Raw genomic sequence first — 18,781 nt, 5'->3', positions numbered from 1 at the left:
AGATTAATTTAATCCCTGTATGACACACCTCTTTTAAAGTATCACTCATATGAGCACAGTGTTCTTCTCTATTCTTTTGACTTTGTGCCAGAGTGAGAGAGAGGACAGCCAAATTGCCTAGCTTTTAGAAAAATAGACCTTCAAACACACTATCACCATATTTCTACAGTAACATATTCTGTAGCAGGGCTGGTAAACCCTAAACCCATAGGCCAATTTGTGTTTTAATTCATGCAGCAAATGGCCTTGTGAAAAACTCAGTATTAACTCATTTATCATCTTGTCTTTTTTCTGCTCAGCTCACCAGCTACAGCTTTATTTGCAGCCTAAATGCTGAACTATAGATAGCTTGAGAGGCAGGATTGAAATGAAAAATGAATGCACCTTAAAAACTTAGCACCTTGAGTGGTGATCTTGTCAGGCTTTACAAACTAAGCAGAATTGGGTTAAGCCTGCACTGAAAGGAGAGCTATCGAGAGGGAAAGGCAAGAGAAATCAGTATGTGACATTCAGCTTTGCTTTCACCAGGAGAGCAGAGACGGTTCCCTGATGTAGCCCTGGGCAAGTCCTGAAGAAAAGCCACAATCTGGAGCAATTTAATGCTGTCAACTTTGGTTCTCAAGGCATTACAGGAGAATTTTGCATTGATGCTTTTTTATGATTGCAGGTTTTCTCATCAGCTCCTTTTGCATTGCATCGTCCTTTTGCAGTATTTGCAAGTCAGACTTTCTCATTGTAGTTTCTCATTGGTGGCGCAGCAGTACTCATATCCATGACAAAGTCCAGTGCTGTCCATCTGAGGCATGTTGTGCACTTGTGTGTTAGTTTTCTATTAAAATAAAGGAATAATGCAACTGCTGCAAAGCTGAGACAACATGAACTTGTTTGGCTTAAAAAGAAAATGGACCAGAGACAAGGAACGATGCAAAAAGAAAGAAAAATCAATAAAAAAAAAATGCTGGGATGATTGGACGATATACAAGACTAAAACTAAAGAAATACTATTACTTAGCCAATTCTTTTTTAAATTTTATTTCTACATTTTAACTCTGTTAGATTTTGTACAATGAAATCAGTCTCTGTTATCATTAGCACATCTTAGCTTGGCTTCATGTGAAACCAAATATTACATTATCTGTCTGCCAGACACTTTTCTCACAACGCATTAAAACCCTCTTCCAATTTCAAACATTCAAAGACGGACAGGAGAATGTTAAAGACAGACATTCCCAAAAGATTCCTGAAAGTCTCTGTCCACAAAGAAGTAGGAGAGTGGAATGAATGAATTCCTCAAGTGGGAAAAAGCTACAGTGGAAATTAATCTGCTGAAATTGCGTTGCACGAGCATCTACCCACCAGCTGGCCATGAGATACATGATACAGCCCCACAAGCCAGTGCATATCATGTCCCTACACACAGGGCATGCCTGCCACATCAGCTGCTACATGACAAGGCAGCAATGAGAAAATACAGGAGGCAAGTTGAAATGTGTGTGTAGGGTGGCAGTCCTACTATACACAAGATCAGAGAGGGCACATGTAAAAAAAAAGAAAAAAAAAAAAACATACTCTTTGGAAATTTGAGGGCTTAGTTCCACTGGATTTGGTTAAATAAATATTCAATATTTGCCACCAGCAAAAAATCCCCGACTGTTTTAAGATTAAGGTCCCAAAATACTCATGTCTGATGGTGCCTCACCATAAGACTGGTTATAGGTGTCAAATCTACAGAGGAAAACTCAGATCAGTAATTCTGAAAAGTCAAGCTCTTAAACAGACAGAGCATGAACAAGCCCCAGAGGCTGAAAGCATTTCATTTGGCAGGCACTTTGTTTTGACTGTTTTGGTCCTCTCCACTGATCAGTTCAGTCTCAGATGATGCTCTTCATATTATTTTTAACTTTCCTACTGTTAGAAATTAAGACTTCACCCTTGTCTCTTTGTGGGGATGGACCTTCATGCCTATCAGTGCTACTGCGTGAAAACAGGCTCTCCATTTCCTGGTATTCTTTACAATTCACTTCCACTGCTACTTAGCAGAAAAACAACAAAACTTTCTTGTAAGCAGAAGAGGGCTCTGAAAGACTAAAACTTCTGAAGTCTCCAGCTTTCACTTGAAGCTATATGCCTTCCCAGGTATCTCTTTTCTGTTTCCACAAAAGTCAAGAGGTATATAAACCAACTATCGTAGCCTATACCAAGCTGGCGTCCTTGGCATGAACACTTTTATGAGAAAGGCTAACAACAAAATGCTACTACCTCATAAAATTAAAGAGGATGAATGATCTTGGTAATAGACGTGACTTCAATTCTTACCAGCTTCCTCAGCAAATCAAGTTATGTCATTGAGGCAACTTTTCAGCGTTTGCCACTAATAAGAACAGCAAAGCCCTTAGAGAGTTGATCTGGCACCATAGCTGACAAGAAACACATGAGGCAATTAGTCACGATAAACACTGCACAGAGGCACATTGATTTTTCAAACATCTTGGGGACAGTCCCTAGAATAATGCAGAACTCAACACAGAAAAAAATACTGAAATACAGAGTTTGAATTGCTACCTCCCAACTCAGAAAAGCATAACAGAGCAAGACAGAATCCCTCAGTGCTCCCGATCCCAGTGAAGATATCTCTGAAAATCTGTAAACACTAAGCCACTGCATAAAAACTGAACCCCAATAAAAAAATAAATACATTTTTGCAGGTGCAGTGATTCAAATGGGACTGACGTAGGTCTGAAGAGTTCTAGGGGAAACAGCAATAACAGGCATCTGTGTGCGAAAGACAGGTGGGAGGCTGAGGTAAGGGAATAGGACCTCACTCTTTCCTCAGCAATGAGGTAAGCCCAGCTGGATGCTTAAGCAGTTTTTCCCACAGCAGCAAATTCATCCGTTATACTTCACAGCTGCTACTGGAACACTGCACGGTGGGGAGAATCCAAGACAGTGCCATGAACTTCTTTACAGCAAAATGTTGCTGGTGAAGTACTGTATATTATATCTTGACAAAACTGCTACCGTATGTAAGAGATTCTGACACCATCATGGGAAGTATAGAAAGGTATCTGATGGCATAATGAGCCCAGAGAGAGAGAGAGAATTTATCACTTTGTAAACTGTTAAATACAGCTTTTGCAGAGTGTGAGGTTTTCCTGGATGAGAATGTGCCATTTTTCAGTCTTCACCTTCCCAATATCAGGGAAAAAAAAAAAATAATAATAATAAAAGATTTAATCATTTTGACTAGACAAAACATGGCTTTCAACTAACATAGAATAGAATCATAGAATCATCAGGTTGGAAAGGACCCACTGGATCATGGAGTCCAACCATTCCTAACACTCCCTTTCACCATGTCCCTGAGCACTTTATCCACCCGTTCCTTAAACACCTCCAGGGAAGGTGAATTGACCACCTCCCTGGGCAGCCTCTGCCAGTGCCCAATGACCCTTTCCAAGAGAAATTTTTTACTCATATCCAGCCTGAACCTCCCCTGGTGGAGCTGGAGGCCATTCCCCCTCACCCTGTCCTCTGTCACCTGGGAGAAGAGGCCAGCTCCCTCCTCTCTACAACCTCCTTTCAGGTAGTTGTAGAGAGTAATAAGGTCTCCCCTCAGCCTCCTCTTCTCCAGGCTAAACAACCCCAGCTCTCTCAGGCGCTCCTCGTAAGACTTGTTCTCCAGCCCCCTCACCAGCTTCGTTGCTCTTCTCTGGACACGCTCCAGAGCCTCAACAGCCTTCTTGTGGTGAGGGGCCCACAAATGAACACAGTACTCAAGGTGCGGTCTCATCAGTGCCGAGTACAGAGGGAGAATAACCTCCCTGGACCAAGCTGCCAAGGGGTAAGGGTTATAGTTCAAGGAAAAGGAGGTCACAAAGTGTAACCACAGCGTTGGTTACAAAAGCATCATACTTCTAGCACAGTCTCTTCCTTTACAATGATTTGTATCTATTTTCTCCTATCCTGTGCCTGAGATATGCTTCTGCCAGAAAGAGAACCTGCTGCATAAAAAGGTGAGAAGTGCAGCACATATTTTGAGGATGAAATTTCCAAAGTGATCTCAAAGATTCAGATACATGTCCATCAAATACAGTATACATCCAAAATCCTGATTCCTCATTGAAGTTCTAATGATAATGTTTTTGTTTCTGCCTTCAGGACTATTTTTCACTGTTACAAGTCCGAAGTTTTCTTCTGCATCTTTTCTGGACAAAACTCAAGATTTTCTTATAATTCTGGTTGTCTTATTAGTACACAAGATATACTGATGCATTTACCTTTTTAAAAGAACAACAATTAGTTTTGGACAGGACCAATTTGGTTTAGCTTTACCTATAGAAATATCTTTATAATAACTATGTGGAGTGAAAAATTTGACTTATGAGACATGGCTTGAGGTAGAGACAAAGGGAAATTTGTTCAGGATTTAGTGCATGTAATATTGCAATTCATAAGCATTAAAATAAGTTTATTGAAAGCTATATTGAAAGGCTCTGTTTGGGAGCACCTCTTTATTTGGATATTGCTTACATGTATACATGCACCTAGGCAGAGGTACTTTCCAACAATGTCTCCTGGCTCTACATTGAAGAACAGCAGCAGGAAAACAAAAGCTTGAAATGTTTTCTGTGAACAGCTTTGTTCAAAACTCCCATCCATCACTGTTAATACAACAGAAAAGAACAAAATAAAAAGCCCAGTGGATTCTGATTGCATGAGGAACCTCAGTCAAAACAATTGCTGGACTTGGTACAGAAAAAGTCACCGGGAAAACATGATCCAAGCCAAGCATGCATTCCAATCAGGCCACTTCTGCTGCTGGTGAACAAAGCCCATGAGTAAAAGCTGTTGCTAGCAAAAGGACAAATCTTTACTAAGCCACATTATGTCCTGCAAATATCAGGCATTTAATACATCTTGGAGAAGGACTGCAAAGCATTTTGCAAAATACTGATGAAACCCCATCACATTCAGAAAGGCAATCAGTGCAATTCATAGAGGAAAAAGCTGTCGGGAGATGAAGTTTCTTGACAGTGGTCATGCATTACCATCAGTCAGTAGTTCTCTACTATATCATGGCTGATTTCCTGAATGTAGAAATCTCTGAATGTTGAAACTGTGTGCAGATTCATGTTCTTACCCTACCATGTTTTGCCTCTTATAAAGATTTTCAGTACAAGCATTGACTTTCAGACACACATGGCAGGCTCTTGCATTCACTGCACACCCATCGTAAGCCCAACTCTGCCTTTGATGAGGAATGGGGAGTCCCCAGCATCTCCAGAAGAGGTCATGCAGCCTTCACTGCTCAACTGCTCCCAGAAGAAAATGCTAATCTAAAAGAAGCTATTTAATTTAGTCTCTTAATCAATATATCAGGAATATAAAATACCATTTAACCAACCACCACAGGAAGGATTTATAGCAGCGCTAGTTACTAATGAGGAATATTAAGCAACCAGGCTCTTTCTTGAAACAGAATTTAGACCCCAATCTCTCAAAAGATAAAATATACGGTTGTCGGCCTCCTTGCTTACTGGAACTGGAGTGTGCTGTTGAGTCATTAATAAATCAGGATCAATTTAACTATGCCTCTGTCAGTTTCATTTTAAAACTAATGGATAACGCATTTTACAATACATTATAAGTGTACTGTCCTATTATACACAACTGTTGTTTACCAGAGCATCATAGATGACTGTTCAGTGGTGACAGTGCAGAAAACATGTGCTTTGCTTCTACCAACCACTTCCTGTGGGCTGGAGCAGATATATTCATGCTGGAGGCAGCCAAAAGCACCAACATGACCAGCCAACACAGCACTCATTAAGCTGCACTAATTGACTCCCCATTTCTCCTGTGACCATGCCTCAAGCCCTGTTAGTGTGGTTAGCCCAAGATCATATGGAAATTTTGTGGCATAAAAGCAAATGGGCTGTGGAACTTCCCTGGCTGGCGAAAGCACTCTTGTCATCCTTTGTCTCTAATAATCTCAAAGGAAAACTGGACAGATGCAACATTAGCAACTCCAATGAAAGTAAAACATTACAGAGAGGTCACAAACAACTCCATTTTTCATACCTCTCCCATAGTTCTGCTACCTCTTCCCTGCAAATCTTCAGTTCAGTACCCAAATGCTTCCTTGGCAGTTTGAATTCAAACCAGGAGCAATGGAATAGATACCAGAATATGAATCTCTAAGTATATTTGTGCAAACTAATCCATTCTCTTCCTATTGTGTCCTCGACACTGAGATAGGGTGGAAGAAAATTTGTTATTTGACAACGCTTTACTTTTTCCCATCTAAATCCATCTTCCCCAGTGCTTATCCAATAGTTACATGACTTGAATTTATCACATCAAGTGTACACTAAAATTCAATTAAAATAATTTGAGTCAGAAAGCATACAGATGCTCATAGGTTTCCTGTAGCCAAGAACATCCTGTTACAGTAGCACAGCTGCAAATTTTGAAACATTTAAAAAGAAAATTGCTTTACATGAAGGAAGGGAATGAGAGGAAAGATGCCTGATTTTAAGCTATTATACTGGATGGTGTATTTTTGAAGTTTTAGAAAAGGGAATGCTGGGTAGAAAGGAGGAAAATTCCATTAGTGACTCCAGTGTTTTAAAGATGCTCTATAAAGTGTTTCAGCACCATGGAGCTTTCTTTTAGCCACATTCTGCAGGGTTAAATCAGACACATACTTCTTCTACTGAGAATTTAAAATAGAATTAAAGAACACAAATTTACAGAGGCTTTAAGAAAGAGACAAAAAAACCCAGTGCTAGGGTCAAATTCTCAGCTGATGCAAGTGGGTGGTATGAAGTCACTGAGAACCTGATCATGAATTTCTGAACAAATTTCAGTTGTAATTTTTACATGTATTTGTATGAGAGCAAGGAGGAGGTTACTTGGATTTAGGGTTTATTTAATGGCATGAAGAGCTTACCTAAGGCAGAACTCGGAAGAATATGCTGAGCAGAATTATACAGAGAAAAGGATCTGACAGGAATTAATATTTACAATCAAGTCCTCCTGCACATAACTATACTGCTGTGTAACAGATACAGCAGCAGCAATCATGATGCAAGTTTTGCCTCCATAGACTTTATTCTCAGCTGCTTCTCTTTACGGGATCTCAGGTTTTTTTGCTTGTTTAAGCCTCTACCTCTGCATTGTGTCTGTGAGCAAGGGTGTAATTTACTTAAATCAATTCTTAAGTGATGATACATTATAACCATCTACACATGGCTTCTAATTCATTTATCATTGAATACATATAAATAGCATAGTATCAAAGCATTCTTCTTGCAGAATTTCTTATTTGTCCTGCACACAATCACTGTCTGGAAAATGCAGGTGAAAGTCTTGGCTTCACCAAAATCAATACGTCTTTTGTCCTTGTTTTCACAAGCAGCAGAAAAGAAAAGGGGAAAACTTTCATTTCAGCTCTCCATAGGAAAACTGCTGTGAAGTTATGCAGTCTTTCATGATACTTATCCGTGTGTGTCCATTTCACATGCTGTGAGTGAAGGGAGAGATGGGGAAACTGAAAAGGCAGGGAACCTGTGGAAATCCTCAGCTGTTTGGCCCTCTTTACTGATCCCAGAGTAAACAAGTACTCAACCAGCCAAGTCTGTAGCCCACATCTGTGTTCTTTCCAGCTAAATAGTACTAGCTGCAAGAACTGTTCATAAAGTTCACTCATCCATGGCAACAGGAAAATAGAAGTCTCCAAATCACTGCTGTAAGCATATTCTTATTCCTACAGCCACAAATATGGGGCGCAGGGTCTTCTGTAAGAAAATGACATCATATGTATACTTTTTAAAAGCACCTTTCTCAAGGATAAAATAGATTTATTTATGTATTTGTACGCCATATGGCCCCTGGGAAGTGACCTGTAGAACCCAACTAGACTGGGTAGTTGTGTGTCCATTTCAGATGGAAGAGCTCCCTTGGCCCCCAAGGATTTGGCCCTGAAAGCGAAGAATGAAAGCACGACCCATTGACACAGGTATGATTGTAACTCTGGAGGTTACAAGACTTGTGAAAATGGACTGGACCATTCAGACCAAAACCTCCTCTTCGGTAAAATGCATCACAGGATCTTTAGTGATTGAATATCTCTAGGACAAGAGATATGCCCCTAAATGACAAGAACAAATGGGAGACTAGCAGTCTTGCAGAGCTGACGCATATTAAATCATCAACCTGACCTGCAAATACACCCAGAATTAATCCCTAAAGGCATTTTTATCCAAGTTCTAACTTGGCTTGATATCAATTAATTTGAGACATATAGCAAGATCACAGCAGGAGATGAAATGACTGTATCTTTGTATGCCCCAATTCTTAACTATTGAATTTTCTAATTAAAATATGCATAAATAATGATCCAAGATCTTATAAGTTCTTTTAATTAGAACGTAGAAATAAAGCCACACAAGAATATCCAGAGAAATAACAGTAATGCTAACCAAATGTGGATTCATTAAATGGTTGCTTACAGCACAGCTGGAGTTCCCTTTTTACTCATATAGCTTGGGATAAAAATTATCATTGCGTGTGAATTAAAATCATGACAGCTTAAACTGAAACACCCAAAAGCCAGCACAAAATTCTTTATGTGGGTACCTTCATAAAGAAAAGCTAACTTGCAGTGCGGTAAAGGAGAATCACTTGGCAAGAAGGAGGGAGTAAATATCACCTGACATGTTCTAGGTTATCTGACCTGGTGTTGAGAATGTCCAGATCACATTCCAGAAAGGGTAGGTCCCCTTCAGATCCCATCTAATTTCTGCTACCCTATGTATTAACATTTAGCTTGCATGACCTAGAATTTTCATACTAGAAACCTATGTTTATGCAACTAAATAATTTCCACCAGACAGCACTGCATCTTCACACAACACTGATAACTTAAGGCTTTTGGAAAGCCAATATCGGATCTTGACAGAAAGAATTGATTGCTGCAGACAAACTTGTCAATGCAAAACCAATTACGTATATACTCCAATTACTGCCAAAGGAAATCTGTAACAACTGCAAAAAACGTGGCTCATTCCAGCATAGTTATATCTCATGAAGTACACTTATAGTCTCCATCTGAGGAACTACTTCATTTATTTTCCTGGCAATGAAGAAACTGATATGAAAAAAGTTTCCAAAGTCATAGGTATCATGGAGACAGTGAAAGGGTAAACAACTTCCAGCTGTCTTTTCCAACAAAACAGAAGAAATAACACAAAAAAAAAAAAAAAAGCAAGTGCCAGTTGGGGAAGAAAAGAGAAAAAAAAAAAAAAGAATTAATTACATGCCACTTTTATAGGCTAATGTAGATAGAAACCATTATACAATTTCAAAACTTAACATTTATGGTAAAGAAAAAAGGTGAGCATTACAAATATAAGAATCCAGAAGGCACTTTCACCTCCAGAAATTTCTGATCCAGACGTATCAGGAAACTGGGAAAGTATCATGGGAAAATATCAGAATATAGTTATCCTTGTCTTAATCTCTTTCTCAGCATTCAGTTCAGATAAGTACCGAAAGAGGATCTTGAGCTGGTTGATCCCTTCTGATAATGAAGACTCTTATATTAACAGCATGTGTAATAAATGCTGCAAGTGTTCACTGGAAGAATGAAACACTGGTGACAAAAACGACCTAAATGTGTCTTGATTTCCTTTCTTTACTACTCCATGTTACCTATATTACAGAGTGTAAATCAGCAAGATTACAAAAGACGTAAGACATTTGAGCGGAAGAAAATACCAATCAAATGATTTTTTTCCCCTTGACAGATGTTTCCACTGTACACAAAGTTCTTGATAGTTTTCTGACCCCACAGCTGAGATTCTACATGTTGTCTCATTTCATAGGTGACAGCAGAATTACACATGGAGCTGCAGCCGGGAATGTGCATCAATCAGTAGGACTCCTCTGGCATGTATCAAACAGCCAGCCTGCTGCAGGGCTTTCAGCAGAGCAGAGGGAATGTGGCATTGTACTCCCAAGTCAGAGGACAGAGCTGTGCAAAAATCATGTCAGTCTCCTGTTCAACACCTGGGATTTCGCTGGTCCATGACTCGGTTTCAATTGAATATCTCTTTTCTAGGAAGCCAAACAAAGCCTATTGCTACAGGTGAGGATTAGGAACTGATTATACCATGCAGACCTATGCTGGGTATTTCATAGTTGCTGGAACACACAGAAAGTACTAGGAAATTTTAATTTATCAGTTTCCCTTTTCTCTTCTGAAATAAGCAGTTCTTGCAATAATCCAGCCTCTGCACCCAGGGATTATGAATAGTTCAATTTCTATGCCTATGCTACTATCCTGCTTACCCAACGGAACTTCTGCTTCTGCCTTTTCATGTATATCCTCAGCTCTACACGATCTCTCTGCTAGGGCTCAACCAGTCAAACCTTTGACATACATAATGGAAAATTAATTCCCACAAATTCAAGTGAAAAACCTACCTGCTTCAACGCTGTCAGAACTGGACTCTAATCCCTGTAGGAAATGGTTAGAGAGAGCAGTGTTTAAGCTGCAGGAGTCAATGACCTAATTTGTACTTATGCAGCACCTAGCACAATAGGGGTTCCCATTTCATTTGATTGCTACATGCAGCACTGTAATAGAAATAAATAATAAGAAGATTGCAGCACAGATCTTGCTGTTCCTTGCTACTGTTTAATGAACTCTCATTATTATATTAAGGAAATCCAAGTGTGTGTTCTGTAATTAGCCTTCTATCTGCCACATACCATAACTAGTCCTCACATTATCCCTAATGATACTAGCATGGGAGCTTACAAATGCATTCCCCTTTAAAGACACACTCTGTTTCACTTCTTTTAATTATCCTCATTTTTAAATATGTGAAACAACAGACTTTCTTGCATCTGCCTCTCCTATAATTTTAGCTAACAGCTCCCCACACCCTCAGAAGGAAAACCTTTCCTTTTCTTTTTGTAGAGACAGCTATTTGTTCATTCGGCTGATTCCTCTGACAAACAGAGTAGTTCAGCATTCACTGAGTTCAGCGTAGAGTATCTGTTGCCACTGTCTGTAACACCTTTTAGATGCCCAGGAGTCTATATTCTTCAAATTCCTCTGTGTAAATCTAGAGCTTCTCTACCAGCATTAGCAGGACAACAGAAAGTAGGATCACTGATATGAAAAAAGCTATGTTTGGTCTCTGATTTCTACTCACGTAGCTCCTGCAACTAAGCTTATCATCACTAGGAATGTGATATATGCCTATTTGTCAGTAAAGAAATTAAAAAGTGTCTGACAACGTCGGAAAATCTAGTGTGCTATAAAATACCTGGCAATGCAAATCATTATTATATATGCAAGCAACTCCTAAAAATACCATAGTTCTTAACGGAGGATTCATTACCTAGACAGATGAAATAGGTTTTCCCCAAGACAAGTAACATCTTCAGTAAAGGTAATGAATTAATTCTGGTTATTTTGAGTAAAGAGAGGTGAAGGAAGAGGAAAGTGAAGAGCTGACATGAGTACAGACACTAGACGGAAGGAATGAGATAGCCCCTGGTGAGAAAATTGCCTCCTTAGGTGTCATAGGTTACTGGTGCCTGTATGATGTCTGTATCTAAAACTTCTGACAGTAAGTCTGCAGTACTCATAGATTTGTACATTACTGACTGATTTTCTGACAGATGACATCAACCATCTCTGTCTCTCACCATAAGGCCAGTCTGTCCAGGTATGTTTCTCACAGTCCGTTCTACAGAAATGAGTGAATTGGGTGTCAGTCAGAAGCTCCTGACTGGGAGAAGAAATAGCAAAACCCCCCTTTTGTCAAGGTAAATAACAGGTTGATGTGATGGGGAGCAGTGTGGCCAAAATGTTCTTAACAAGAGGAAGTGTGGCTGTGCATGCTGCCACGAGGTCATGAGTCATTTCCTGGTCAAAGACAGACACTCTTGCAGCCAAAAATCATACCCATTTTTTAATCTTTGTCTTCCTCCCCCATGGCTTGCCTATGTTTTTGCACTTGCATTTGGGCAGGCTTTGCTGGTATAGTGTATTCCCCTTGAGGAATCAAGACCTGCTCTGTTAACGGAAATGAGCAGCTGGTCTTCCACGAGGAGGGATTGCCAACAAACAAAAGGATTTTCCAGCATGTCCCATTAAAATGACTTTTGGCAGGAAAGTGAGAATCATTCACAATAGAGCCATTTTTAAGGGATGCCTGTACCAATTTCAACATAAACAAAACATTTGATTAAAATTAGAAAGGCAGAGAGACACAGCAGAAAGAGATTGGTCTATAATCCCCTCCACCAGCTAGGCTCTCCCCGGTCTCTCCAGCTTCCTATGGGAACTGCTCCACTTTGCACACATAAGCATTGCTAACACAAAGCAGAGAGAATGATGCTGTGCATTTACTACCATGGCCTCTTTTGTTCCCCATCAACACCAGATGCCACACACGCCCACACTTGTGACATGGTTCCACAGTTCCCACATTTCACTCACAGCTATTTTCACCCTACTTTTGTGGTCCTTTAGCTTTAGCTAAGAAATTAAAACTCAGAGGTGAGGTCCATGATATGAACCAGACAAAGCAGGAAGCAGAATTTTAGGTCCCCTCTCCTATCATTAGCCCATCACTTGAGAATACTCCCTCTCTGAAAGGTTTTGTGTTAGTTCTGATGAGAGGCTGGGAAGTCTGGCTTCCCACAGACTTTCCCAAGTGGGAAATCACTTCTGTAATAGCAGTAGTTTCTTCTGGAGTGACATTAGCAATTAAGACTGCAGTACAGAATTACTTCAGATTCAAGATGCCTTTTCCAATATTTTATAACTTTGTATGAGCACAACCGCTTGTTTTACTCTGGTAATAGCCACTTCAATTTCTCTTTATTTAATAAATTTAGATGAAATTCATACAGTTGGTTTCTTTTCTCCTCATGACAGCAAAACATCTCAAAGAAAAAAGACTTAAAAAAAACCAATGACCAATGGTGCTTCACTTTTTTGCCTGGGAAGGGCTGCTCATCGAGTTGTTTTGGCATGGAAGGGCTCTCAGCTATAGCTCGTCCTCACGCAGGTAATTAGATTTGTGGTGTCAGAACAGCATAGTGAACCTATTAAGTGATTCCAAGACTTCCTAGAAGCTGAATTTACAGAACATGCGATGGACCTTGTTTGCATTATGCATACAACAGTAGCTCTATTTTGACCTCATGAGCAAAAAAGAACAATTAACTTTGTTCTTCAGAGTATCTTGGAGTGAGGCAGAGAGCAGTAGGTAAAATGAACTGTGGTAACCAGCTCCTCACTCCTCTTTTTCTAGGGTGCCAGATGCACACCACTCACATGGCAGGGATGAGACCAGAGAAAGAAGGCCAGATATATAGACCCACTGTATAAGCACAGTACCTTGTGGCTGCAGAACTTTATCTTAAACAGATGATTATTTGTCCTTCAGCAAGGTCCTCTATTGCCCATAGCAACAACACCAGATGAGGCAAACCAGTGGACTTCTCCAAAGCTTCATCATACCAGTGCTCACAGTCATTCCTCTGCAACCTGCCTACATCTTTCCTTCAGTAATTCCAGCTCTTTACAAATAGTTATACCACCTTGTACCACCCTCTGTAATTCCCCTCTCTCCTTGCTGTTTACACTTTTCAGAGATGCGTAGGTTGCCCACAGCAAGAACTTCACTCTGGCTCATTAACATTTTAAATCTCCAGCAAGATGTTTACAGGTTACTTTTCTTTTAAGCCAACCAAATATATGAGCTTTGCTATGCAATTGCATATTAAGATAATTAAAAAATACAGATATTGATGGGAGAATGGAAGACTTAGCAAAAGGAATAGAAAGAATTTCCAGCATTGCTAAAATGCAGTGTAGATTTTCTGTATCTTTATCTCTCAATCAGATGGCTTGACTGCTATCTTCAAATTTTGTTTCTCTAGCATCAAGAGGAGGTCACTGGTGCATTCTCTTCTATGTTATAGGTCGCACTCAATATGGAGAATCAAGTCTAAATTCTGATATATACTGACCACTTTATAAAAAGATAAAAGAAATTCCATCATCTCTGTTCATGTTGATGGTCTGTGTGTTTCCTAATCTGGTGCAGTTATGAACTCCAATTGTGTTAGTTATGCAAACAGTTTGCTAGTAAGAGTGTTCTGGAACAAAAATACCCCAAATTCTACATGAGACACAGCAACCCTCATCAAAAATGAAACTAGCTTTACAGAAGTAGTCTGAAATCAGAGGCATTTTACTATACAAATATGGCCCTGCTTTCCATAAATCCTTGAATATCTCATGCCACACAGGTGTTCAGCTGTTACAGGAAAGTGCAGTGAAGACATCTGCACAGCAGAGATCAATGCCAGCAGCTCCAGTTGGCAGATGCACATAGCTCATTACATTGTTTGCTGGGGCAGTAGTAAAAGGAAGGAGAAAGTTTCTACACTTCCCAAGAAAATCAAACTGTGGGAAGCAAATAAACAGTGTCAGCCAAGGAAGGAAACAAGAACACAAAGGTCAGCTACAGTCCACAGGATGCTGAAAATGTCTGTGATCTGCACAATCACAAGCCTGGTCAGCAACAAACAGCCAAAACCCTTCTAGCCTAAATGACATTGGTCTGCAACTGGATTGCAGAAGCTGTTGATTTCCTTACCAGTAAGAGGAAAAAGAAGCTTTATTTTTGGAGACCACAGCTCAGAAGTTCAGCTGTGACTCTGATTTCCAGTATTTGCAACAAGGTCTTGTAAAGATAAGTTCCTTCTCTCTTAAAATGTTGACAAAGGGGATTATTTTCCATTTTCAAATAGAAATTCAGCAAGGTATGGGCAGGAATACAAATGAATGACATCAAGGACTTAATTCACTTATCCATAGTTTGTCTGGTGCCACTGGAGGCGTCTAAGGGCTTTGAGACATCTCCAGGGCTGACTGATATGGCACAGGATTGGAGCCTAGCAGAGGTGGCTACTGGGAGCAGCCACAGTGCCCTAGGGCATCTTGCATGGTCTATACGGCTGAACCTGACGCTAATGGATGAGATCACCTCAACTATCTATAACCATCTGTATCCAAGAAAAATACCCTGGTGTTTTTTTACAGATTGTGAAGAGAAGCAGGTGCATGTAAATCATAGTTTTCACAGCTTCTCTGCCCTATTTTTGGGTGAGATAAATCTTCCACAAAAGACCTGTTTCTCTTCATTGATTAGATAGGAAGCTCAGATGTGGGGTGGACTAACTAAAAGTGAAATATCTAAACTGGGAGCATGTAACATCAACTGAGTGTTGGTTCCCACAGATGGTTACAAAAGTTGAAGGCTCATCTCTACGTTTCCCTTCTAGTTGAAGAAAGGCTTTTCGTACAGCCAGCAAGTTCAGAGTGTCATACATGTCAAAGTGCATGTTTGCCTTAGCTGAGATGAATCATGTCTTTGCATTCCCTCAGATAAATATTGCCTAAGGCTTGGTCTAAGCCTGAGGCAAGAAAAACATACCAAGAAGAGTAAAGATTTTCAACTAGGGGAAAATGAGAAGTGCTGCTGGAGTGTTTGAGGTCTAGCATTCTCAACTAAGAGTTTAGTGCTCATACTCTGTAGATCTAAGTGGTACATGAGCCCTTCTTGAGGTTGGGAACTCCAGAGAAGTTCCAGATAGGAAAGAAAAAGGGAGAGAGAAAAAAAAAAAAAAAGAGGAGAACTGATCTCTGCCATACCCTGAAAGAGCTCAGGTTCAAAGTGAAGTTCTGCTGCTCCTGCATCTCCACATTCTCACCCTACCAAAAGTTTGGGTCAAAGTTCAGAGCCGGAGTAAATCAGCTTTCTTAATGAATTATTTAGTACTTACAAAATAATAAAACATCCCACAGCATTAAGTTAGCAGTGATTAATGTTCCGTAAAAAAATCTGCATGTATGGATATCTTCGTGCAATATTTATCACAGCCTCACAAGTGACTGGGTCAGCACTTTTATGATGAACCTTTAGAGCGTCTAATCTCAGACAGCTATAAATTAAGAATAGTGTGGAAGGGAGACTCATAATCTATTTCTCCTCTGTGTGGGAGGGTTACAATGTTACAAAAATATTAAGGGTGCAATGTTTCACAGCTTGAAACTTAGAAAATTAGTCTCAAGGTTGCTTTTTGATCTTCCTCATAATCATTTTAGTGGACAGCTGAGCTGGAGTCCACTTCATTCACTGAGAAAAGGAATGCATTTCCTTTTGTTAAGACTCCTTATGCTCCAGCATTCTCACTAAGGAGACTTAGTTGGAGAAGTTTAAACTGAGATTCAGTAATTAGTTGCACGAGCTCATGGTGCATTTCAGGCTTAACAAGAGAAGAGTGTCATAACTCAACCCTACTTTGTCCTGACTCCTGGACAGAATAGATGGGGATTAAGAGACAAGTGTGAGGATCACATCAGTATTTCTTGTTGTGCATCTCCAGGGAAAACTTGTAGTTATGTCATGCCTCACCTTCCCTACCCATTGCATGAAAAAAAAAATAAAAAAATTGTATTCTAGGGTTAGTTTACACAGGCTGTCAAGGTTTTCTGTCAACCTCAGATATCCAAGTGATATTTTTTCTCCTTGCAAATGTACGAATAACTGTTTTCTAGGACAAATGCTTCTGAGACACTTACAAATTAACTTTTCTCCACTTTTCACCTAAAGGGCTTCTTATATCTAGGAAATGTGATCCTGAAACTGCTAGGCTTGATACAGTTCAGAGATCGAGGCAATTACCTCTACAAGTAAATCATCCCTCAGTGCAGTCTTCCTTCTATGTAATTCAGAGTCACGCAGATTTACCCACTCACCATTCCAAAAAATAGGCTGGAAGCAGGTGCCAAAAACCTGCCTTGGCCTCCTAGCTATCTACAAGCTGAACTGTGTGGTATAAGGAGGATTTTCTGTGACCTTTTCCCTTATAAATCAGTTTTATGAACTATTTGCCTGTCAAAATCAGAGCAGCAGCAGTGCTGAAAGGTAGTCAGAGCCAATGGGAGTCAGGTAGCTACGGCTCTTACTAGCCATCAGGTTAAAGAGGAGCCTTCCTTGCAACACAAAGAGATCATCATTGTGCTATTCTGGCTCTCCTCCTTCATGATTTCTCAAGAACAGTTGTTAAATGAGAGGACAAGACTGTCATTTTATCAAGTTGCCGCTTGGGCGGTCAGCATCTGGTTTGCAGTCAGTGCACCACAAGTGCTTTCTCCATCTGTTCCTGGCTGAGTATGTGGGGTGTGAGAGCACGGAGGCCACCCGGGAGCTGCCAGCTACAGACTGAGATGCCTCAATGGAAACATCTACAGCAGAGGTGTCTGTCAGGGAGAAACATGTGTAAACCCACTGTACTTGAGGGAGTTTACAGAGTGATTCTTCTCACCCTCAATAGAATCTGCCAGGCTCACACAGATGCCTCCAATATCCAAGGACATTTCAAATAATATTACATGTTTGTGTGCAGAAAAATATCAGACCTGGGCCTCTATGCAGTGTGAGAGCATAGGCACCTACAGCACACTTTAGACATCCAAATATCTGAATTTGAAGCTAAATCATACCTCTGGGACTCAGTTCAGTGCCTAAATATAGGCTGCTAGTGCCATCTAGATGCTTTGAAGTGTCGGAGGACCTATGAGCCAGGCATATCCTGGATAGGCAGCTGGAGGTTGGGTGGATACCCCAAGGCAGCTCTGATGGCTCAGAGAGCTGAGCAGTGCCACTCAGCTGACCATCATTGGTCAGGAAAGTCAGCATTGAGGCCAGTTGCAGAGCTATCCGAAAGTTCTCTGTTTGGGAGCTTTGGGTCTCTTCATTTTTTAATCTTAAGCACTGTGAATTTAGTTATCGAGATTTGCATATTAAAGAGGTACCTTAGATTTACTTAATTTATTTTCCTCAGGAAGAGCTGAAAGCAATAGTCTGTGCACTACAGGTTGTTAAAAATGAACTCTTTCCTTTGGGCGTCAAGAAAACCCCTGTCATTAGAAATTAAAAGGTTTCCAACAAAATGTTAAATTAAAATACCTCTTTTTCATCTTCGTGTCTTTTCCCTTTGTCTTGCCCTTTCTGTTCTAGTGATGAAATGTAACAAAAAAAAAAAAAAAGAGGAAACAGAAGCTGGGATCACAGAAGAAAACATAGAGCCCAAGATAAAATAAAACTGTGGAAAGCAAATGCTTTTCTAAAGTCCTCAGATCAATCATAACAACAAAAGTTTCTTCTGAGAGCACACTGAACAGCATTGGTTTCAGCTGTCTGCTTGTTTTGTGAAAATAATTCTTTTAGCAAATTTTCAGCTACTTTCAGACAACCAAAACAACATTCAGACAAGCTGATCTGCACCAACTGCCCATATGTGATTTCCAGCATCAAAGGCAGCTCCACCATTTGCTATAGATGCTCTTTATGTTCCTACTACTATTTATGGACATTACAACAAACCAGACAGACTAGTCATTAGTTAGGTAGTTCCCAAATAAGGAGCTTCACATTCATGGTAGCACAGATGCCATTTGTCAGTCATCTGCCACTGGTCTGCTCCTGGCCTTGTAGTGCAATGAGCTGTATCAGGATGCTCTTTCCAGCCTAGTACCATGATTGCTCTCCCCCTTTTTGGCATCTGCAGGGCAAAATATATTCTTGGATACACCATAGATATAGCAGTAATCTGCACTCCTCTAAAAGTACATAATAATTATTGCAGAAAAAATATTTTCAAATTATTGATCAAGCTT

At 40.1% G+C, this 18,781-nt stretch overlaps 1 protein-coding gene across 4 annotated transcripts in view; it reads right to left on the bottom strand.

Moving 5' to 3' along the window:
* KCNQ3 (potassium voltage-gated channel subfamily Q member 3) overlaps positions 1 to 18,781 on the bottom strand; it is a 198,115-nt gene that overhangs the window by 123,198 nt on the left and 56,136 nt on the right. The gene's annotated exons all lie outside the window — the stretch shown is intronic.

This window comes from Cuculus canorus, chromosome 2, assembly GCF_017976375.1.
Source record: "Cuculus canorus isolate bCucCan1 chromosome 2, bCucCan1.pri, whole genome shotgun sequence".
Lineage (NCBI taxonomy): Eukaryota > Metazoa > Chordata > Aves > Cuculiformes > Cuculidae > Cuculus > Cuculus canorus.
The sequence above is the reverse complement of the archived record's forward strand: the minus strand, read 5'-3'. Positions and strand labels throughout refer to the sequence as shown.